The sequence below is a fragment of the Lathyrus oleraceus genome, chromosome 5 (genome assembly GCF_024323335.1).
Source record: "Lathyrus oleraceus cultivar Zhongwan6 chromosome 5, CAAS_Psat_ZW6_1.0, whole genome shotgun sequence".
Lineage (NCBI taxonomy): Eukaryota > Viridiplantae > Streptophyta > Magnoliopsida > Fabales > Fabaceae > Lathyrus > Lathyrus oleraceus.
In genome coordinates, this window is record NC_066583.1 from 528,277,774 (window position 1) to 528,302,586 (window position 24,813).

Below are 24,813 nucleotides of genomic sequence, written 5' to 3' on the forward strand. Positions count from 1 at the left end.
TTGTGTGACAATGTGGGTGCCACATACCTTTGTTCCAATCCTGTACTTCACTCAAGAATGAAACATATATCATTAGATTATCATTTTGTCAGAGAACAGGTTCAAACCAACAAGCTCATCGTAACACATGTGTCTACCAAGGATCAGCTGGCAGATTTACTCACTAAACCACTTCCCACAACCAAGTTCACCGAACTCATGTCCAAGATAAATGTCGTTGATGGAACCTTCATCTTGAGGGGGCGTAATGGACCAATGAAAGAAATAATTTGAATTGGTCATCGAATAATTAAATGAGAGTTATTGGTTATTATTAGCATTTGATCCTGTCAAGTAGTTAACAAACAGTAGCGATAGTTTAGGGATCACTCTAGCAAATTCTATTTAATTATCATCATGTATTATAGCTTTATATACTGATGCAAATCTCTGTAAAATATTATTCTCATATAAGTGAAAAATATACTCTTATATAACACACCACTATATAAGCTAACTCATGTGCTCTTGAAAGAAAAAGGGGAAAAAGGTTGGAAAGATGCAAGAGAGAGGCTTAGAGAGTTAGTAGAGAGGAAAATACAACAAGAAAAACCAGAAAAAAAAAACATACATTTAAAAGCACCCAAAACACCACCCCATACACCATTCATCATCTTCTTCATCAACCACCCTCTAATGAAACCACTACTTTTACCTTCTACAACAACAACTTCACCATCTTAAACTTGCTTGCTGGAGATTGTAAGTCATCCTCCCATTTAAAGTCACAACTTATGTAATACAGATGCTTTGATAGTTTAGGTTTTGCAATATTCATATTTGTAACATGAGATAAATATTGATGTATAATGTATATGTTTGTAAAATATGTATAATCATATTATAGTAGTAGTTTAGAATTAATTTCCACTTAATATCATGTTATAATAATATTTGAATGAATAAAAGTGTGTCAGAGAGGGAGAGGGAGTGATGGAACAAAAAAAATGTAGAAAATGCATTCTTCGCACCCCTTGTTCGAATATACCCACCCATTTACACTTAAAAAAACTAGGCTTCAAGGCTCATTTTGATAAAAACAACAACAACTCACCACACACACTTTTTAAACCACACACCCCTTCTATTTTTTGTTTCTTTTTTTTGGACAACTGAGCTCTAGAGCCTTTTCATTAAAAAAATACAAACTGCAACCCTGGGTTCAGAACATGCATCCCCTTTAAATAATTTTTTTTAAATTTATTTTTATATATTTATTTATTTATTTTATTATTTTTTATTATTTTATTTCACTTTGTTTTTAAATACTTTCAATTTTTTATAAATAAACATGATTGAAAAAGGAATAATCCAGTGTACACCCGTTTTATCCGTCGAACAATCGTGCGAGGTATACGCCTCGGTTTAACCCGAGAGTTCGTCTTCCATAAAAAAGACATAATAATAATGACGTTTAAATTTCATAGCTAGAACCGGTCGAATAATCGGACACAAGACATATGTCTCGTTCTAACCGAGCATTCGTCTTCCGTATATTAATAACGATCTTTAAATATATATATTTTTCATAAATAAAAATCAGATTAAAAAGGTAATGATTGGGTGCACACCATTTTATCCTCGAGTATATGAACGTGTGGTGTACGCTCGTTTAAATTCGAATACTTGTCTTCCACCTAAAGTAATCAAAAACCAATCAAACTCGTTTTTTGCCCGTGCACGACCAAAATAATTCTCATACAAATGATTATCGCCGAACGCAAATATTTTATTTTCAACAAACAAGTCTTACTCCGCCAAGCGTGATTAAACTCATTTTCATAATCAAAATCAACCAACAGGGATGAAGCCACGTGTGATGGTAAAGGGTTATGTGCCCCCACTATATTTTCAATAAAATTTTAATATTATTATATATTTATATAGCAATTGATAAAAAAATATTTATTTTAAATATAATAGTTTATCAAATAATTGAAAGAGTATTTTGCTATGAATTTATAATTTAAAATTATATGATATATAAGCAAAATCACATCAAAAGTCTTTTAAATTATTTTTGTGTAATAGATTGGTCATTTAAGTTTTGTGTGTAACAATTCGGTCCTTTAAGTTATCAAACATGTACACCATTAGTCTTTTTTAATAATATGAATGTATAAATTATGGATGCAATTATTTTGAGTGGTTATAAAAATGAAGTGCAACAAAAAATACAACCGTTACAAATTTCAAAATGTTCTAAACTTGAAGAATTTTTTTTGAAATCAATCTAAATGATAAAGTTGTTATAAAAACGATTTAAATGACCAATTTGTTATACAAAAATAATTTAAAAGGATATAAATATATGAATAATTGTTTAGGCTTCCATTTGTGAATTATTTATTTTAAAAGTTAGTTTTGAATTTAAAACGTGTTCCGTTAAAATATAGTTAAATTGATTTTGTATTTAATTTCAAAATAATATTTTACTAAAAGTTTAAAAGAATTTTTTTTAGATATTTTTATTTTAATACTAAGATGTCATAATGAAAAATTACAATCAACTACTCATATCATCGTCAATTATTTATATATAAAAATAGATAGATAAATATTATTGTTGATAATAAAATTAAAAAAATTAAAAAAATTACATAAATAAATTTTTAAAATTTTCTAAATTTTTTTTAAAGATAAATTTTATAATATGATATATATTTATAATTTTAAATTCTACTCGCCGTCGATATATTATGCTACAAATTCATACATTAATATATTGGTTCTAAAACATAAAATTTCTGGCTCCATCCCTGTCAATCAATAAACAATTTTTTGTTATTAAGAATTATGTAGATTTGAATTTCCCATAATATTTGGAATAACGTCGAAGAGAGATCCAACGTCTCTTCAAACACTTTAATAAAAAATATTTTTTTTTGTCTCTTTTCATTCATTTTGTAAATATTTTTAATAATAAGAAGAAAGTCTAACATTTTTAAATATGTTGCAAATTTCTCTTATATGAAACAAAATAGTTTCTATTATCTTAATTTACTAACTAGAGCAATTTGCTAGTGTTAAACAACTTTTCCCTAAACCTATTAAGAAATTAGGAAATTGGAATACTATATATATCAACTCATCGATATATTCTTCAACCTCCTCTTCTTCAAGTTCATATTCATATATCTGTTTAAAAATAACATATTGAATGTAAGAAAATTAAGATCATACACTTTATCATATAAGAAAATCAAAATCAAAATTAAACTGTGAAGAATAATTACCTTTTTACATCGAACTATTAATATTATAGGAAGTGCTACAATGTTGTTTTGAGTCTGAAAACAAATTAAGCGAGTTAAATAGTAAAATATTTATAGAAATTTATAATTGGGAAAAAGATGAGATGATTGCACCTTTGTGCGATGAACGATTGATGGCTTAACATCAAGAAGCGGAGTTAAAAGGTTTTGCTAACAATTAATTAAAAATGAAGATGAGAAAAAAAAAGTGATTATGATTATTAATTATGTAACAATGTGAAAGAAATGGATCGATCAACGAGGATGATTAATAAGTATTGGATATTGGAGGTGTTTATTTGATTGTTCTTGATTGATGGTACAATGGTGGCTCATGAACAAACAAGCTATTAAAAAGATTTTGTGAAGGGATTAATATTATATGATTTCAGTTTTTTTAGAGATAGTGTTTTTATGAAGAAGACGTGGGTTCGACTCCACTGAGTGTAAAAAATTATTTATTAAAAATAAGCAATTTATACATTTACACGTGACACATTTAGTTAATTAACTATATTTTATTTCATGCCAAGCTTGTTAATAACACGTTATTTGAAACGAAAACATTCAAAATGGAACAGTGTAGATATTAGATAATTTAAAAGACTGATTTGTTGTTAAAAAATCTTAAAGTATTAATTTGTTATAATTAAATAATTTAAAGGACTCTATTATAATTTTGTGTAGTTTTTATTTTAATTATAAGTTTAATGCATCATTTAATCCCTTAATTTTATGCGATGTTTCGCTTTGATACCTTCAGAAAAAAATGTTAAATAACGGTCCTTTAACTTCACTTCCGTTAAAGTATTTGATATTTTCCGTTAGTTTGTATTGAAAAACGTTAAAATGCCAGGATGAACTATGTACATCTGACATGAAATTTTAATATTCCTAAAAAATGGTTAAAAATGTTATGTTATAAATCGTTGAAGTTAAATAAGAAAGACATCAAGCTCAAAGGCATGAATCTTAAACGTTAAGGCAAAGGAAGACATCTCTCTAAATAGGGCTGCATTGAAGAGAATAACATCATCATGTTCCATAGACCAACACTGTTGACGACGGTAGCACCGTTTCTCTGATTATAACTAAGATATGGTTTCTGACTTGTAACCTAGTAAAAACGTGAACTTTTTTTTGGCCATCTTCCTTAGTAGTCCTGCTATCATATATAGGTTGAATAGGTAACAAAGAAGATGTTTACGTGTATTGTTCATCATTTTGGTGAGTTTTCTAGGGAGTTTTCTAACTTCACAAAGTCAGGATATCAAGGGTTAGAGACCATTTGGGATGTTGATACAAATTATTGGAATTAATTTGAAATTTTATGTATGTTAAAAGATTTAGGTTATCCAATTGTAGATAAACTTTGGTATTACGATGCAATGAATGCTTGTGATATTGTGTTGTTAGAGGATGACAAGGGAACTAAGAGGATGCAAACAATTGCAGTAATGACTGGGGAATGCCATTTATATGTTACTCATCCTGTTTCACAACCTAACATTATTGATGAACCAATTTTTTCATTAGGATTAGATGATGAAGTTGTTGTGGATGTGGGAGCTGAGTTTGGAGTTAATGAAACTTATGTGGGGACCACTGTTGTGCAAGATAATACAAATGTGGGAGTTGGGTTGGAGTTAATGAAACTGATGTGGGGACCACTATGGTGCAAGAAAGTACAAATATGGGGACACATGTTGGTGATGACTGTAACACCCCGATAAAAATAAGATAATTATTTAATTTAAGTTAATATAATATTTTATTAATTTAATTAAATAATTAAAATTATTGAATTATTATTATTATTATTATTATTGGAATAAAAGTTGGAATTAGAAAAAGTCCCATTTGGTAAAAAGAGTTATTTTCACGTGAAAAGGAAAAAGAGACAGAAAAGTGGAAAAGGGCAAAGAGCAAGAGAACAAGGGTTGAAGAGAGGAAAAGCTTGAAGCTCAGAGATTTGCCAGATTAACTCAGGTAAGGGGGGTTTATCATCGTTTAATGGGTATTATGGGATAATATGTAATGGGTAGTGATGAACCATTGATTTGCCTCTGATTAGAATGATGCATGATGAAATTGTGAACTTTTGGATGAACGAAATTTGGATTATAATCGAAAGAAATTCGTAGGAATTAGATGTAATAATGTTAGAATTTGTGAAATCGAATAGGATATGAATTGTGTTAGATGATATGAACGATTATTGTGTGAAATTGGACTGTGGAAGGTGGAATTGGATAGATCTCGTAGCAGAGAAAACCATAGCAGATCTGGAAATTCTGGTTTCTGGTCATACGCGTATGGTGTAACACCCCGACAAAAATAAGATAATTATTTAATTTAAGTTAATATTATATTTATTAATTTAATTAAATAATTGGAATTATTGGATTATTATTATTATTATTATTGGAATAAAAGTTGGAATTAGAAAAGGTACCATTTGGTAAAAAGAGTTATTTTCACGTGAAAAGGAAAAAGAGACAGAAAAGTGGAAAAAGGCAAAGAGCAAGAGAACAAGGGTTGGAGAGAGGAAAAACTTGAAGCTCAGAGATTTGCCGGATTAACTCAGGTAAGGGGGTTTATCATCGTTTAATGGGTATTATGGGATAATATGTAATGGGTAGTGATAAACCATTGGTTTGCCTCTGATTAGAATGATGCATGATGAAATTGTGAACTTTTGGATGAACGAAAATTGGATTATAATTGAAGGAAATTCGTAAGAATTAGATGTAATAATGTTAGGATTTGTGAAATTGAATAGGATATGATTTGTATTAGATGATATGAACGATTACTGTGAAAAATTGGACTGTGGAAGGTTGAATTGGATAGATCTCGTAGCAGAGAAAACCAGAGCAGATCTGGAAATTCTGGTTTTTGGTCATACGCGTATGGCACTAGGCAATACGCGTATGAGATGGTCTGGTACGCGTATGGCACTAGGCAATACGCGTATGGATGAGGAAGATGATGTTTTGAACGTGGTTTGGTCGCTGTTGGTACGCGTATGGGGAAGTGATACGCGTAGCATACGCGTATGAGATGGTGTTACGCGTATGGGAATTGGTCAGGAGATGGGCCATACGCGTATGGGACTAGGCAATACGCGTATGGGCAGGATTGTGATTTTCCTGAGCTGTTGTTGTGCAGTTTTTAACTGTTCAGCTGAGTAATGTAATTTAGCTGATGTATGATATATTAGGGATCATTTCCCGTTGTTTTGAGTAGTATAGGTATTAGTAGAGTGTGCTAATACTGTGGTTGTTATTTGGCATGATCTGATATGCTTATGTGATAAAATACTGATGATGTGTGATGGTATGCATGATGCTGTGAATGTATCAGTTATGTGTGCATTTGTGAATAGACTGTTTTATGGCTTAGAGTGTGAGCATATGTCTATTCTTGAGTTGTTGTTGATGATTTAGCATTGCTAGGTGATTAGCATGCATATTGTGGCCTTTATGGTGGTAGCTAATTCCCATAGTGAGGAATTAGTGAGTTAGTCATTATGGACTGTTGTTGATGTTTGCATGCTAGGTGATTAGCGTGCATAGCATGGCCCTTGAGGGGTGGTAGCTAATTCCCGTGGTGAGGAATTAGTGAGTGAGTCACTAGGTCTCAAATGAGTGGGACTAGTGGGCTTGGTAGCCGTGCCTGGATTTGGACGGTGAGGTGAACTATATGTTCACAAATAGTCGGTACCGCATGCATGGAGTCTCATTGCATAATATGTGTATGGCGTATAATATGAATGGATGTATTCCAATATTATACGTGTGTTTGTGTTGATATTGAGTATGAGTATGATATTTGAATTGATGTGCTGTTACTGAATGTGTGATATGATTAGGGTGAATGAATGTGTTAAATTACTTAACATGACATGATATTTTATAATGCTTATTATATCGATTGAGGAACTCACCCTTACAACTATTTTTCAGGTAACGAGCAGTGATTGAGTAGGAGCTAGTGCTTGGAGTCTAGTGTAGTTCCTTAGTGAGTCGTGCTCTGATAGATGTAACATCGGGATGGGATGTTTTAAATATTTTATTGTTGGTTGTGAACCATTGTACATGTAATGTGTTACATGTTTTGCATGATTGATTTGATTTCTATCCGCTGCGAATTATGCAATGTTTATTTTGATTAAATAAAGAGCATGACAGTTATTTTGGTGAATGGTGTGAAGTGATTGTGTGACACCCTTAATTGCATATCTACTCTGATATATATTTGTTGTTTTAATTTAATTTTGGGGTATTTTAGAAGGGTGTTACATATGGCACTAGGCAATACGCGTATGAGATGGTCTGGTACGCGTATGGCACTAGGCAATACGCGTATGGATGAGGAAGATGATGTTTTGAACGTGGTTTGGTCTCTGTTGGTACGCGTATGGGGAAGTGATACGCGTAGCATACGCGTATGAGATGTTGTTACGCGTATGGGAATTGGTCAGGGGATGGGCCATACGCGTATGGGAATAGGCAATACGCGTATGGGCAGGATTGTGATTTTCCTGAGCTGTTGTTGTGCAGTTTTTAGCTGTTCAGCTGAGTAATGTAATTTAGCTGATGTATGATATATTAGGGATCATTTCCCGTTGTTTTGAGTAGTATAGGTATTAGTAGAGTGTGCTAATACTGTGGTTGTTATTTGGCATGATATGATATGCTTATGTGATAAAATACTGATGATGTGTGATGGTATGCATGATGCTGTGAATGTATCAGTTATGTGTGCATTTGTGAATAGACTGTTTTATGGCTTAGAGTGTGAGCATATGTCTATTCTTGAGTTGTTGTTGATGATTTAGCATTGCTAGGTGATTAGCATGCATATTGTGGCCTTTATGGTGGTAGCTAATTCCCATGGTGAGGAATTAGTGAGTTAGTCATTATGGACTGTTATTGATGTTTGCATGCTAGGTGATTAGCGTGCATAGCATGGCCCTTGAGGGGTGGTAGCTAATTCCCGTGGTGAGGAATTAGTGAGTGAGTCACTAGGTCTCAAATGAGTGGGACTAGTGGGCTTGGTAGCCGTGCCTGGATTTGGACGGTGAGGTGAATTATATGTTCACAAATAGTCGGTACCGCATGCATGGAGTCTCATTGCATAATGTATGTATGGCGTATAATATGAATGGATGTATTCCAATATTATACGTGCGTTTGTGTTGGCATTGAGTATGAATATGAATATTGTTGGTATGGAGTATGATATTTGAATTGATGTGCCGTTACTGAATGTGTGATGTGATTAGGGTGATTAATATGTTAAATTACTTAACATGACATGATATTTTATAATGCTTATTATATCGATTGAGGAACTCACCCTTACAACTATTTTTCAGGTAACGAGCAGTGATTGAGTAGGAGCTAGTACTTGGAGTCTAGTGTAGTCTCCTTAGTGGGTCGTGCTCTGATAGATGTAACATCGGGACGGGATGTTTTTACCTTGTTGAATAATTTTACATGTAATGTGTTACATGTTTTACATGATTGATGAGATTTCTATCCGCTGCGAATTATGCAAATGTTTATTTTGATTAAATAAAAGAGCATGACAGTTATTATGGTGAATGGTGTGAAATAATTGTGTGACACCCTTGATTGCATATTTACTCTGATTGATATAGTTGTTGTTTTGATTAAATATTTGGGGTATTTTAGAAGGGTGTTACATTAGTGGTATCAGAGCATAGTCGGTCGAGTCGAGTCGTAATTATTCTGTTTCCCTGTACGGGATAGGTGTTGTGTAACCCTATCAGTACTTATTGTTTTAGCTTGTTAGGTTTTCAGAAGAGAGATGGCTGGAAGAGGTAGAGACGATGCTGCGATTGCTGAGGCTCTGGGTATGCTAGCTGGAGTACTTGGAGGGAATCCGAATGTTGTGGGAATGGGAGCTGCTCGTCAACTGAGTGAGTTCCAGAAGAACAATCCTCCAATGTTCAAGGGAGCATACGATCCAGATGGTGCTCAGAAGTGGTTGAAAGAGATCGAGAGGATCTTCCGAGTGACTGAGTGTGCCGATAACCAGAAGATCAGGTTCGGTAAGCATATGCTGTCAGAGGAAGCGGATGATTGGTGGGTTGCTACCCGCACTGAGTTGGAAGCTGCCGGGGGTGCTGAGATCACTTGGGCTGTGTTCAGAGAGAGATTTCTGAGGAAGTACTTTCCAGAGGATGTCAGAGGAAAGAAAGAGATAGAGTTCTTAGAGTTGAAGCAGGGCAATCGGTCTGTTACTGAGTATGCTGCTAAGTTCACAGAGCTGTCGAAGTATTACACTCCCTATAATGAGGCTACTGGGGAATTTTCAAAGTGTGTGAAGTTTGAGAACGGGTTACGTCCCGAGATCAAGCAGGCTATTGGGTATCAGCGGATTAGAGTGTTTTCTGATTTGGTTGACTGTTGCAGGATTTTTGAACAAGATACCAAGGCCAAAGCGGAGAGCTATCAGCAGAGGGTTGATAGGAAGGGCAAGAATCAGAATGATCGTGGGTAACCGTATGCAGCTGGCAGAGGTTTTCAGAGACAGAGTGGGATGAAGAGGCCTAGTGGGGGAGACTCTAGTGCTCCTGCTAAGTGTTTCAGATGTGGTCAGGCTGGACATCGTATCCATGAGTGTACCAGTAATGAAAAGAAGTGTTTCAAGTGTGGAAAAGGTGGTCACTTGGCTGCAGAGTGCCGGTTGAAGACTGTGACTTGTTTCAACTGTGGAGAGGTGGGTCATATCAGTCCACAGTGTCCTAAGCCGAAGAAGGAGAACCAGTCGGGAGGCAAGGTTTTTGCTTTATCGGGTTCTGAGACTTCTGCAGATGATCGTTTGATCCGAGGTACGTGTTATATTAATGGCTTTCCTCTTGTAGCTATTATTGACACAGGTGCGACTCATTCCTTTATATCTTTGGACTGTGCTGTGAAACTTAAGTTAGAGATATCTGAGATGTATGGTAGTATGGTGATTGATACTCCTGCGAAGGGTTCAGTGACTACTACTTCAGTTTGTTTAAATTGTCCTTTGAGTATTTTTGGTAGAGACTTTGGGATGGACCTTGTGTGTCTTCCACTAGTGCAGATTGATGTTATCCTGGGTATGAACTGGTTGGTGTTTAACCGAGTTTATATCAACTGTTTTGATAAGACTATGATCTTTCCTGAGATTGAGGAAGGAAAGAGTCTGTTTCTATCAGCAAGGCAGGTGAATGAGGCAGTAGCAGATGGGGCAGAGTTGTTTATGCTGTTAGCGACTTTGGAGGCTAAAGATAAACTGGTGATTCGCGATCTAGCCGTGGTGTGCGATTTTCCTGATGTGTTTCCTGAAGAAGTGAATGAATTACCGCCAGAGCGTGAAGTTGAGTTCTCGATTGATTTGGTACCTGGTACTAGACCGATATCGATGGCTCCGTATCGTATGTCTGCTGTTGAGTTAACTGAATTGAAGAGTCAGTTGGAAGATTTGTTGGGTAAGAAATTTATTCGTCCGAGTGTGTCCCCGTGGGGTGCACCAGTGTTATTGGTTAAGAAGAAAGAAGGTACTATGAGGTTGTGTGTGGACTACAGGCAACTGAATAAAGTGACGATCAAGAATCGGTATCCTTTGCTGAGGATTGATGATTTGATGGATCAGTTGGTTGGTGCAAGTGTGTTCAGCAAAATAGATTTGAGATCTGGGTATCATCAGATACGCGTGAAAATTGAGGATATTCAGAAGACTGCCTTCAGAACAAGGTATGGACATTATGAGTATTCTGTGATGCCTTTTGGTGTGACTAATGCGCCTGGAGTATTTATGGAGTATATGAATAGGATTTTCCATCCGTACCTAGACAAGTTTGTTGTGGTGTTTATTGATGACATTTTGGTATATTCGAAATCTGAAGAAGAGCATGTTGAGCATTTGAGAGTGGTTTTAGGAGTTCTACGAGAAAAGAAATTATTTGCTAAACTCTCTAAGTGTGAATTTTGGTTAGAAGAGGTTAGTTTTCTTGGTCATGTGATCTCAAGAGGTGGTGTTGTTGTTGATCCTTCTAAGATAGAAGCGGTAGCTAAGTGGGAAGCTCCTAAGTCTGTTGCTGAGATTCGAAGTTTTCTTGGACTTGCAGGTTATTATAGGAAGTTCATTGAGGGATTTTCTAAGTTGGCGTTACCGTTGACGATGTTGACTAGAAAGGGGCAAGCGTTTGTTTGGGACTCAAAATGTGAAGAAGGTTTCCAAGAGTTAAAGAGAAGGTTGACTACTGCTCCTATTCTGATATTACCAAGTCCGTCAGAACCATTTGAGGTTTTCTGTGATGCTTCATTGTTGGGTTTGAGTGGTGTGTTGATGCAGAGTAAGCATGTTGTAGCTTATGCTTCGAGACAGCTGAGGGTTCATGAGAGGAACTATCCGACGCACGATTTAGAGTTGGCAGCTGTGGTGTTTGTTTTGAAGTTATGGAGGCATTACTTGTACGGGTCAAGATTTGAGGTTTTCAGTGACCATAAGAGTTTGAAGTATTTGTTTGATCAGAAAGAGATGAATATGAGATAGAGGAGATGGTTAGAGTTTCTGAAGGATTATGACTTTGGTTTGAATTACCATCCGGGTAAAGCAAACGTAGTGGCTGATGCGTTGAGTCGGAAATCATTACATATGTCTATGTTAATGGTTAAGGAATTGGATTTAATTGAGCAGTGTCATACCCCAAAATTTGCCCATCAATAGTTCAAGACATTTTTCAGGGGCATTCCGACTCATTTTATGGCACTGATCTTAAAGGGACAAAGCCCCGGCTCACGAATGGCCCAATCCAGAAAATGGCCCAAACTGGCCTGTTCGCTACACGCTCGCCTAGCGAACGTTACGTTTGCTACACGCTTGCCTAGCGAACGTTTGCTACACGCTCGCCTAGCGAAGCAAACGTTCGCTACCAGCTCGCCTAGCGAGGCTGACAGACAACAAAAAATTTCGGGCTTCGTTCTGAGCCCATTAGGTCATGAAAAAGGGCATTATAAATACCAGCACTTCAGTAATGAAAAGGGGACGAAAAAAGGAGGAAAGGAGAACCCTAGCAAGCAAACCCTAGCGCTCACAGACGGAAAACCCTAAAGGAAACCCTGAAGAAAAAGCCGGCGGCCGAAGCTACCACCGCCCAACTCAATCCGGCTCGCCGATTCAAGGTTGCAATTCGATTGCAAACAGGTTTGCATTACTATTATCGCTTTATTTTCTTAATTTGCATGTGATACCGCTTTATGTTCTTAACTTGCATGTGATATTATAATTGAATTCATAAACATATTTGAGGTTTTGCATGTGAATTTAAGTATGCCGGCCTATCCTGAATGTTTGACCATATTATTTCTGTAATTGAATACCATAAGACTTGCCGCATGTTGAGATTGTACTGTTCTGAAACTCAAAACCCGCAGCCGCTCGCTAGCACATCGCTAAGCGAGCATGTAGCGAGCATTCGCTAGGACCTCGCTAGGCGAGGCAGCGGCGAACGGGACAGCCGTTGATATTTGTTATGTCCTATGCGTAACCTGATCTATCCTATATTAATTATGCACTGTTTTGCCTGACATTCATGCTGCTGTGTCTTCTCTTGCGGTGTAATCTTCGATTGCACCCTGATTTGGTATGCTAACCCGTTTGTTGAATTTTGCAAAGGTTCATATGTCCCAGAAAAAAGACCGCCGTTAGGTCTTCCACTTTATTTGTGGGATACCCTTATGAAGATCCACCCTAAATTGCTTAATTAATTTTAATGTGTTAATTTTAATAATTAATTTTAATAATTAATTTTAATGTATTAATTTTAATGTATTATTTTTTATGTATTGAGTTTAATGTGGAGATTCATCATAATCACCTAACTAACTTTAAAATATGGCCTTTAAATAAATGATCTTGGACCTCTCTTTTGCCCTACGGTATTACGGTATAACGGTCATGTCCCGCGAATGTAGGGATACACTTAGCAAAGACCCTACGGTTAAATCATCATAAAATAAATCATGGTCCCTCGGATGTTGCCTTCGAAAATACGATTTTGTCCCTCGATGACCCTTCGGTGTAGCCTACGGTTAAATGATGATCGTCCCTTCGAATGCTAAGGTATCCTTACAACTGTTGCCTTCAATGACCAATCGATGACCCTACGATGACCCTTTTAACATCCAAAGGATAAAACTACTTACTTCTCAATAGTAAGGACAGTTTTACCCTCATAAGGATAGGAAACGTTCATAACGACCTTAGGAAGGTATAACTCTCAATTACTGGATCATAACCTAAAATACTTTTTACACCTCACACATTTCCAAACTATTTTTCTAAACAACTTTCAAAACTAAACGAGATAACCACTTTGTATACATTCATACAAGAATCATTACAAAGTTAAATTCTCTTTTCAAAACCTTTTCTATTTTAAGCAATTCACCAACACTTTTCAGACAAAAAATATAAGTGATCCAGCAATTAAGAGCCCATGGATAACCATGGATACAAAGGGTGCTAACACCTTCCCTTTGTATAATGTACCTCCCGAACCCAAAATCTATTAAGGTCTTTCCTGTTCTTTTCCACCTTTCCTTATTGGATAAAAGAAAAGTCGGTGGCGACTCTTGCTATCCGCGACATTGCGATAAAAAGCAAAACACCCCAAGTCAGTTCACCGTATGACAGAACTGGCGACTCTGCTGGGGACCACTTAAAGAGAGGTTACCTTAATAACAAGATCACATATTCACATTGTCTGATTTACTTTTAAGGGATTGCTTGGGTATTCTTGAGTGAAAGATCCTACACCCGGATCTAGTGTACCTTAGGTAAGTAGCAATAGATCATCGCGACTATCCGGCGTATACTGGAATGGTTAAAATGATGGCTACGGTTAATGTGACACTTTGGATGTCCTGATGTTCCTCATGTTCACTTGAGGAAAAATTTGGCTTCCGCGTGGTGTCATTAAAGCATTAACCAGACCTTTAGAACCCTAATTGACTCATCCTAGCCATTAGAAAGTAGTGAGATAACTGACTTCGGTTCCGACTGGAGTTGGTTGATACTCGATACTACACTCTTTGAGATTGGACTTTAGGGAAGCTTTGGTCAACCACTTGGTGTTGCACTGAAGTGGACTTAAAGAAAGGTCGATGATTTGAGATCCTTCTAGAACCCGGTTACTATTCTAGGACAGGTTGAACCAACTAAACCTCAGTGGGGAGGGTACTTACCTATGGAACTCATGCAAGCCTCAAAACCTAGGAATGATGGTTGTGTGACTTGCTTGTGCGTGTTATTTATTTAACCTCATAACATCATAGCATCATAACATCATAACATCATGACATCATTGTACTAACCATTTCAAGGACTTAGGGATTTAGCTTTGCTCTGTTGAACAGGTTATGACTTCCAGGAAGACTATCCGGATCAATCTTGTAGCAATCTCTCCTCAACTCAAGGATTTGGTGTCAGAACTTCCTGATCATGCTCAGTTCATCAAGAAACATGGTCATCTCCTCAATTTGGTTACCACTGGTTTCAAAGAAGATATGATGAGAGTCCTATTCCAGTTCTTCGATCCTAAACATCATTGCTTCACTTTCCCAGATTATCAGTTGGTACCCACATTAGAAGAATTCTCCCGGCTGCTTGGGATACCTATCCTGGATCAAATACCTTTCAGTGGTTTAGAAAAGATGCCAAAATCTGAAGAAGTTGCCGCGGCTTTACACATGACAAAGTCTGACATTGAGACCAATTGGGTAACGAGGAGTGGAATGAAAGGTTTACTTGCCAAATTTCTGATAAGGAAGGCCCGAGAATGCCTAAAAGTTATGAATGTCCATGCTTTTGAAGATGTTCTAGCATGGCTAATCTATGGTTTGGTGCTATTCCCTAATCCTGACCAATTCATAGATGTGAATGCTATTAAGATATTCCTCACTCATAACCCTGTGCCTACCTTGCTGGGAGATGTCTTGCATTCCCTTCACACTCGTACTATGAAGAGGCAAGGGACTCTCATGTGCTGCGTACCTTTGTTGTCTAGGTGGTTTATTTCGCACCTCCCTCAATCAGTCTTGAAGAATGATCAGAATCTGAAATGGTCTCAAAGGATAATGGCATTCTCCCATTCAGACATCCGATGGTGTTCTAACTTCAGAGAAAATGTTATCATCATCGACCGATGTGGAGAATTCCCTAATGTACCACTCATGGGGATAAGAGGAGGTATTACTTATAATCCCGCCTTAGCCCTACGTCAGTTTGGGCATGCTCGAAGAGATGGTCCACATGAAATGATCATTCAAGGTATAGTGTTTGACTATGACAATGACTCTCAAGGTCTCCGCCAAACGTTTGTACGAGCTTGGGGCATGGTGAAAAGAAGCAATTTAGGAAAGAAAAACTCCATTCCTATGGAGCCTTATCTCCGATGGGTACGAGCCAGAGCTCGTGAGTTTGTCATGCCATATCTTGCAGTCGGACCATTGATTGTTGAATCAAGTGTCGAAGGAGGTACTACCCAGATCATTTCTTATCCAGATATACCTACTGATGTTGAGGAACTAAAGAGATCCTGGACCCAGTTGAGAGAGGAGAGGGATACTTTCGAAACTCAGTTCAATGCAGAAAGGAAGAAAGTATTAGAGCTCACCAGTCAGCTTAATGAGGAACGAAGACTCAATGCATATCTTCGCCCAAAAAGAAGTCGCCCCTGGGAGACTTGAGCTTTCATTGTATTTTACTATTATTCCTTTTGTAATGAACATTGATCAAAAAAGTAGCAATAAACATTTCTCTCTTGTTGGTGATTTATGCAAAGTTAAATTCCAAAAGTCCTTGAAAACATTTCATGCACTGCATCGCATAACATAACATTGCATAACAGGTGTTCTAAAGGGATCAATGTTCTCACGGTTTTCCTCCAAACAGAAAAATGGACCTCGAACAAATTGTCAGAGATCTCCAGACTCAGAATGCTCAATTCAAGGAGATGATGCTAAGCTTATCCAAGGGGCAGGAGGAACTCAAGGCTCTTTTGGTCGAAAAGAAGAAAGACAAGAAACCTGTGAGTTACATCAACCCGGGAAGAAGGCTCAAACGACAGGCCGCCGGAGTCGAGACTAGAATTCCGAAGGATCAAGAAGAGGAAACAGAGACAGATTCAGAAGGTGAGAATGTTGATCTCTTCAACCCTGAGGACGGCAATGAAGATTATGAGAATGAACAGTACTCTCCAAGAGATGATAAGTACAAGTTGCTGGAAGAACGTATGCTAGCTATGGAGGCTCAGAAGGCGCCCGGCCTGGATTTCGAAAGCTTAGGTCTAGTCTCTGATGTGGTCATTCCCCGCAAATTCAAGGTCCCCGTTTTCTCTAAGTATGATGGGGCATCTTGTCCTCAGATGCATCTGAGAGCTTATGTGAGAAAGATTCAGCCGCATACCACCAATAGGAAACTATGGATCCATTTCTTCCAAGAGAGTCTGTCTGGCACACAATTGGAATGGTACTATCAGCTCGAGAGCTCTAACATCCACACATGGACTGATTTAGCAACAGCTTTCTACAAACACTACCAGTATAATTCTGAATTGGCACCTACTCGGCTACAGCTGCAGAATATGACTATGGGATCTAAAGAAAGCTTCAAAGAATATGCTCAAAAATGGAGAGATTTGGCTGGCAGAGTCAAACCCCCCATGACTGATCGAGAATTAGTGGACATGTTCATGAGCACACTGACTGGCCCGTTCTACAGCCATCTACTGAGGAGTTCCTCATTGGGTTTCACTGAACTTATATTAACAGGTGAACATGTTGAAAGCGGCATTCGAAGTGGAAAGATACAGACGGCTACCTCTGGTCATCCGGAGACTCCTAATGACATCACTGCTCCTCTGTCTAATCATGACGAGACTGTTAATGCTGTAGAAGATGCTGATAACGAGTGTGACCTGGATAGCTGGATTTTCCCAACAATTGGTGACGGACTCAATAATTGGAAGGCTGAAGACACTATCCCGATTTCCTTTAGTCAGGAATAATTGTTATTGCTATTTTAGTGCTTCAAAGCATTGTGTCTATACCCGGGGCATAATAGCTAATTTTTCAAGGGTTTTGTCATTTTCATAAGCATATTTACATTCAATAAATCAATGGACTTTTTGCATTCAAATATTGCGCTCTTTATCTTTCCTGTCATTTTTCAAACAAGCTATGTTTTTTTTGCACACACTCACGTAACAATTTGCCGATCCATATCCACTCTGGATCCTGTTGGTAATGACTCTGCTACTGTTCATTATGACTTTGAAAATCCGATCTACCAAGCCAAGGATGGAAGCGAGGAAGATTGTGAAGTCCCTGGAGAACTTGCCAGACTGGTACTACAAGAAGAAAAGACCATACAGCCGCATGAGGAATCAATTGAAATTGTAAATCTGGGTACTGAAATAGACGAGAAAGAAGTCAGAGGTTTCTTGGGGCACTCAAATTACATTGCCCGATTCATTCCACACTTGACTGCTACCTGCCAACCCATCTTCAAATTACTAAAAAAGAAAAATCAAGAGATGGTATGGAATGATGAATGACAAAATCAAGAAGTATCTCCAAGAACCTCCAATCCTGATGCTACCAGTTGAAGGAAGACCTCTAACTATGTATTTGACCGTGTTAGAAAATTCAATAGGGTGTGCTGGGCCAACATGACGAGTCTGGTCGAAAAGAGCATGCCATATACTGCCTTAGCAAAAGGTACCGACTGTGAAACAAGATACTCACAGCCCGAGAAAGCTTGCTGCGCTTTGGCTTGGGCTGCTCGCCGACTAAGACAGTATATGTTGAATCATACCACTTTATTGATTTCTAAGATGGATCTTATCAAATATACATTCGAGAAACCTGCTGTCTCCTGAAAGAGTTATCACTGACAATGGTACTAAACTGAACTCTGCATGCAGTTCAAAATAAACACCATAACCCTTCTCCGTACCGGCCAAAGACGAACGGCGCCGTGGAGGCTGCTAACAATATCAAGAATATAACAGTAACATACAAAGACTGGCATGAGATGTTACCTTTTGCTCTTCATGGTTACCGCACTTCGACAGGGGCAACTCCGTTCTCTTTAGTCTATGGAATGGAAGCCATCTTACCAGTGGAAGTTCAGATTCCCTCTCTAAGAATCATGAAAGAGGCGGGCTTAGATGAAGAGGAACGGATTCAGACTCGACTCGATCAGATAAATTTGATTGAAGAGACTCGCGGCTGTTTGTCATAGGCAAATATATCAGAAACGCATGACCCAGGCATTTAACAAAAGAGTCAAGAGACAGGTGTATCAAATTGGCAACTTGGTGATCAAGCGTATCATTCTACCACAAGGTGATCCCAGGGGCAAATGGACTCCCACATACGAAGGGCCACTTGTAGTTAAGAAGGTATTCTCTGGTGGAGCCATGATACTTGCTACAATGGATGGCGAAGACTTCCCGCATCCTGTGAACGCGGACATAGTTAAAAAATACTACGCATAGCAGAGACCCGCTAGGTCGATGTACCTAGGCAAAAGTAAGGGCATCCCGGCGAACCAAAAGGGTTCGGGCAAAAATTAGGGATAAATATATAAAGACGTATACCCGGCAAGTCGGAAACCTGAAAAGGCGGCTTGGGCAAAAAAGGGTATCCCGGTGGACTGAAATCCTGAAAAGGCGGTCCAGGCAAAAATTAGGGATTAAAGCGTATGACTATGTCTCGTTCTCTGTCAGCTTCAACCAAGTTCAAGGAACTGAACAAGCCAATCACTTCTATCCGCCAGCAGGAGATGAGATGCTCGAAGACATGATGACAGTAGTGGAATTAAAATCAATAGGACTTTCTCTGCATAGCTTTCTCTTTGTGTTCTTGACAATTTCCTCTTACTAGGATTTTTGTCTCCTTGTACACAGATTGCCTGTTCATAGGCCCTCTTTCAAAAAATCAATGCAATTTTATTTCACTTTTACTCTTCTGTTTTGTTTGCATAAATGTCCATTGATTTGATTTGAATTAATATATGCATTTGAATATGATCAATGTTTATCAAAATACATGCATGGAATGGCAATAGCAATTACTACCCGAATTTAGGATCAAGGAGAAGGTCTAACCATGCTTCCGATGAATCCGCTACCAATCTTATTCTCCCCAGCAAGCTTGTTTTTCCTCAGGAGAAATTGGCATTATTTCCCGGGCAAAGCCAGCTATTTCCCAGAAGAAGTCGATATCATCAGACAGATTGATCCTCTCTTCCATCCCCAGCCAGGCTCTGTTGAATATTTCCACCATCAGACCGAAATCAACAACCCCCTGCCGAGAAAGGGTCATCATTACAAGTATCTCCAATCAGTAGATGGGGATTTATTTTCCCCAGTAGAGTCTCCAAGCAGAACTTCTCATACGCATAACTCATTCATTACATCATTTCACAGCATACGCATGCATACAACATTCGCATTTATTTCTTGGCATAACACGAAACATCTCATGCATCATGACATAGCATGAAGCTAACGTTTATGGGCAGGTTAATCATCCTCCTGATATAGTCAAGGTAAAAGGTTCATTCAGACATACACCTTTATCAATTATGTACAAAAGTTCGGATACGTATTCCAGATACCATTCATGGGAACATTCATTCTGACAACACTCCGATATCTTCCTAACGATGGCATCTTTAAGCTCATCCCAGACATTTATTGCAAGTACAATATATACAGATATCATCAGATACAGCCTAACATACGGTTCATTCTGATTCAGCCCAACATATGATTCCTTCAACTATTTCAAGACGGTCTAATGTGCGACCCAATTAGACCTTCGTCTCCTCAGATGCTACCTAGTGTACGGTACATTTCTGAAGTGTAGTCTAGTGTACGACTACCCCCTTTTTTTATCATCAGATTCAGCCTAATGGACGGCTCAGTCTGCTCAAGACGGTCTAATGTGCGACCCAATTAGACCTTCGTCTCCTCAGATGCTACCTAGTGTACGGTACATTTCTGAAGTGTAGTCTAGTGTACGACTACCCCCTTTTTTATCATCAGATTCAGCCTAATGGACGGCTCAGTCTGCTCTGATACGGTCTAATGTACGACCCAATTTGACCTTCGTCTCCTCAGATGCTACCTAGTGTACAGTACATTTCTGAAGTGTAGTCTAGTGTACGACTACCCCCTTTTTATCATCAGATTCAGCCTAATGGACGGCTCAGTCTGCTCTGATACGGTCTAATGTACGACCCAATTTGACCTTCGTCTCCTCAGATGCTACCTAGTGTACGGTACATTTCTGAAGTGTAGTCTAGTGTACGACTACCCCCTTTTTATCATCAGATTCAGCCTAATGGACGGCTCATCCTGCAACTCCAATACAGTCTATCATAAGACCCATTTGGATCTTCAACTCAGAGACGATCTAGCGTACGATCCATTCTGATTTTTCATCCTCGGCAAAGTCATCTGCCTAACGAACAGCTCACTCTGGTATTCAGATACGGTCCAGTGTATGATCCATTCTGATCCCTTATCCCCAGCAGTATATAGCATACTCCGACTCCCCGGCGAAGTCGACAGCATAATGGATGACTTACTATACGGTCTAACGTACGACGGAATCTGGAAATCTCCTCATCAAACTTCCTGGATGGCATCTTTAAGCCCATCTCCGTCAAGACTGATGGACAAGCGCAAATTGTTGGGGCATTCTAGTGTTCAATAATCTTTCACCTCCAGACCACGAACGGCACATACCATTCTGACTCTCTCGGTTCAAGAATATTGAGCAGGGGCAGCTGTCATACCCCAAAATTTGCCCATCAATAGTTCAAGACATTTTTCAGGGGCATGCCGACTCATTTTATGGCACTGATCTTAAAGGGACAAAGCCCCAGCTCACGAATGGCCCAATCCAGAAAATGGCCCAAACTGGCCTGTTCGCTACACGCTCGCCTAGCGAACGTTACGTTCGCTACACGCTCGCCTAGCGAACGTTTGCTACACGCTCGCCTAGCGAAGCAAACGTTCGCTACCAGCTCGCCTAGCGAGGCTGACAGACAACAAAAAATTTCGGGCTTCGTTCTGAGCCCATTAGGTCATGAAAAAGGGCATTATAAATACCAGCACTTCAGTAATGAAAAGGGGACGAAAAAAGGAGGAAAGGAGAACCCTAGCAAGCAAACCCTAGCGCTCACAGACGGAAAACCCTAAAGGAAACCTTGAAGAAAAAGCCGGCGGCCGAAGCTACCACCGCCCAACTCAATCCGGCTCGCCGATTCAAGGTTGCAATTCGATTGCAAACAGGTTTGCATTACTATTATCGCTTTATTTTCTTAATTTGCATGTGATACCGCTTTATGTTCTTAACTTGCATGTGATATTATAATTGAATTCATAAACATATTTGAGGTTTTGCATGTGAATTTAAGTATGCCGGCCTATCCTGAATGTTTGACCATATTATTTCTGTAATTGAATACCATAAGACTTGCCGCATGCTGAGATTGTACTGTTCTGAAACTCAAAACCCGCAGCCGCTCGCTAGCACATCGCTAAGCGAGCATGTAGCGAGCATTCGCTAGGACCTCGCTAGGCGAGGCAGCGGCAAACGGGACAGCCGTTGATATTTGTTATGTCCTATGCGTAACCTGATCTATCCTATATTAATTATGCACTGTTTTGCCTGACATTCATGCTGCTGTGTCTTCTCTTGCGGTGTAATCTTCGATTGCACCCTGATTTGGTATGCTAACCCGTTTGTTGAATTTTGCAAAGGTTCATATGTCCCAGAAAAAAGACCGCCGTTAGGTCTTCCACTTTATTTGTGGGATACCCTTATGAAGATCCACCCTAAATTGCTTAATTAATTTTAATGTGTTAATTTTAATAATTAATTTTAATAATTAATTTTAATGTATTAATTTTAATGTATTATTTTTTATGTATTGAGTTTAATGTGGAGATTCATCATAATCACCTAACTAACTTTAAAATATGGCCTTTAAATAAATGATCTTGGACCTCTCTTTTGCCCTACGGTATTACGGTATAACGGTCATGTCCCGCGAATGTAGGGATACACTTAGCAAAGACCCTACGGTTAAATCATCATAAAATAAATCATGGTCCCTCGGATGTTGCCTTCGAAAATACGATTTTGTCCCTCGATGACCCTTCGGTGTAGCCTACGGTTAAATGATGATCGTCCCTTCGAATGCTAAGGTATCCTTACAACTGTTGCCTTCAATGACCAATCGATGACCCTACGATGACCCTTTTAACATCCAAAGGATAAAACTACTTACTTCTCAATAGTAAGGACAGTTTTACCCTCATAAGGATAGGAAACGTTCATAACGACCTTAGGGAGGTATAACTCTCAATTACTGGATCATAACCTAAAATACTTTTTACACCTCACACATTTCCAAACTATTTTTCTAAACAACTTTCAAAACTAAACGAGATAACCACTTTGTATACATTCATACAAGAATCATTACAAAGTTAGATTCTCTTTTCAAAACCTTTTCTATTTTAAGCAATTCACCAACACTTTTCAGACAAAAAATATAAGTGATCCAGCAATTAAGAGCCCATGGATAACCATGGATACAAAGGGTGCTAACACCTTCCCTTTGTATAATGTACCTCCCGAACCCAAAATCTATTAAGGTCTTTCCTGTTCTTTTCCACCTTTCCTTATTGGATAAAAGAAAAGTCGGTGGCGACTCTTGCTATCCGCGACATTGCGATAAAAAGCAAAACACCCCAAGTCAGTTCACCGTATGACAAGCAGTTTAGAGACTTGAGTTTGGTGTGTGAGAGTACTCACAATAGTGTTAAATTGGGGATGTTGAAGTTAACAAGTGGTATTCTGGATGAGATTAGAGAAGGCCAGAAATCCGATGTGCTTTTGGTTGATAAGTTGACTTTAGTGAATCAAGGTCAAGGTGGTGAATTCAAAGTTGATGAGAATGGTGTTTTAAAATTTGGTAATCGGGTGTGTATTCCGGACGTTACAGAACTTAAGAAGAGTATTCTTGAGGAAGGACATCGTAGTGGCTTGAGTATTCATCCTGGAGCTACGAAGATGTATCATGATTTGAAAAAGTTATTTTGGTGGCCGGGAATGAAAAGAGAAATTGCGAGTTTTGTTTATTCTTGTTTGACTTGTCAGAAGTCAAAGATTGAGCATCAGAAGCCGTCTGGGCTAATGCAACCGTTGGTTATTCCAGAGTGGAAGTGGGATAGTATCAGTATGGATTTTGTTTCTGGTTTACCGAAGACAACTAAGAATTTTGAAGCTATTTGGGTGATTGTTGATAGATTGACGAAATCGGCTCATTTCATTCCGATCAGAATGGATTATCCGTTAGAGAGATTAGCTGAGTTGTATATTGAGAAGATTGTAAGTTTGCATGGTATTCCATCGAGTATTGTTTCGGACAGAGATCCTAGATTTACATCGAAGTTCTGGGAAGGTTTGCAGAGGGCTTTGGGAACTAAGCTGAGATTGAGTTCTGCATATCATCCGCAGACTGATGGTCAGACTGAGAGGACGATTCAGTCACTGGAGGATCTTTTGAGGGCTTGTGTTTTGGAAAAGGGAGGTGCTTGGGATTGTTATTTACCTTTGATTGAGTTTACCTACAACAATAGCTTTCATTCGAGCATTGGTATGGCACCGTTTGAAGCTTTGTATGGTAGGAGGTGTCGGACACCTTTATGTTGGTATGAGTCCGGTGAGAGTGTTGTGGTTGGACCGGAGATTGTTCAACAAACTACGGAAAAGATTAAGATGATTCAGGAGAAGATGAGGATTGCTCAGAGTCGTCAGAAAGTTATCATGACAAGAGGAGGAAGTCACTTGAGTTTCAAGAGGGAGATCATGTGTTTCTTCGTGTTACTCCGATAACTGGTGTTGGTCGAGCTTTGAAATCGAAGAAGTTGACACCTCGATTTATTGGTCCTTATCAGATTTTGGAAAGGATAGGGGAAGTAGCCTATCGTGTCGCTTTACCGCCGTCGCTTGCGAATTTGCATGAAGTTTTTCATGTGTCTCAGTTGAGGAGGTACATTCGTGATCCGTCGCATGTAGTCCAAGTAGATGATGTACAGGTGAGAGATAACCTGACTGTTGAAACATCACCTATGAGGATCGAGGATCGAGAGTTGAAGCAGTTGCGGGGTAAAGAGATTGCTTTGGTAAAGGTAGCTTGGGGAGGACCAGCAGGTGGCAATGTGACTTGGGAACTCGAGAGTCAGATGAAGGAGTCTTATCCGGAGTTATTCGCTTGAGGTATGTTTTCGAGGACGAAAACTCTTTTAGTGGGGGAGAGTTGTAACACCCCGATAAAAATAAGATAATTATTTAATTTAAGTTAATATAATATTTTATTAATTTAATTAAATAATTAGAATTATTGGATTATTATTATTATT